Genomic DNA, 804 nt, shown 5'->3' with positions numbered 1-804 from the left:
AGAGTGAATGAGGTATTGTGGTAAATGTTGCCAGTCAAGAGTAAAGTCGCCACAGACTCCATTTTTACTTTAGTTACAAAGACCCTGCAACACTCCCCTCCCCCGATCTTATAGGGTCTTGTGCCTAAATTTGTTTTGTCTTTTGGAGATTTTACTTTTTTAAATGTTTTAATTTTATATTGGAATTTTTTTAATTGTAATTTTTTCTTTAAACGAAATAAATTAAATATGAAGATCAAAGTGTAGTATCTGTTCTTACTACGTGCTGTACTTATGTTTCTAACTTTTCCTTGGCCACATGGCTAAGATCAAAGTGTAGTATCTGTTCTTAATAGATGCTGTACTTACGTTTGTAACTTTACCTTGGCCACATGGCTAAGATTAAAGTGTAGTATATGTTCTTAACAGATGCTGCACTTACATGTGTAACTTTTCCTTTGCAATGGAAGGAGAAACCCTTCCATGCTAAGGCATTTTTAGTCGCATGCAAGTCACTCCATCGGTCGGTCTATAACACATTTACATTTTATTTTTTTTAAGCAAGGGGTATGGAGTAAAATTTTTGTCCCCCGATTTATCAAAGAGGGACCAATGTTTTCAATGGGTCCGTAGTCTGGATGATTGACGGATAACCGTCCATTAGTTTTTCCTGAAATTTTTATTTACTGAAGTCATCTCAGCCCATTTTTCGGTCATTTTAGTTTATCTTTAAGAATTTCATGTCAATCCTACATTCACACATTCATTCATTTCACGAGAGCACATGACTAATGGCTATTGGCCTTGTTAAACTCAGCTCAACAT

General features: G+C 35.3%; 1 pseudogene; it reads left to right on the top strand.

The window, feature by feature from the left end:
• The first annotated feature begins 282 nt into the window (after positions 1 to 282).
• LOC145271765 (U2 spliceosomal RNA) lies at positions 283 to 461 on the top strand (annotated as a pseudogene).
• The last annotated feature ends 343 nt before the right edge of the window (positions 462 to 804 follow it).

Source organism: Euprymna scolopes, chromosome 46 (assembly GCF_053919585.1).
Source record: "Euprymna scolopes isolate OS-2025 chromosome 46, ASM5391958v1, whole genome shotgun sequence".
NCBI lineage: Eukaryota > Metazoa > Mollusca > Cephalopoda > Sepiida > Sepiolidae > Euprymna > Euprymna scolopes.
Note: the sequence above shows the minus strand (reverse complement) of the source record. Positions and strands in the feature narration are given on the sequence as shown.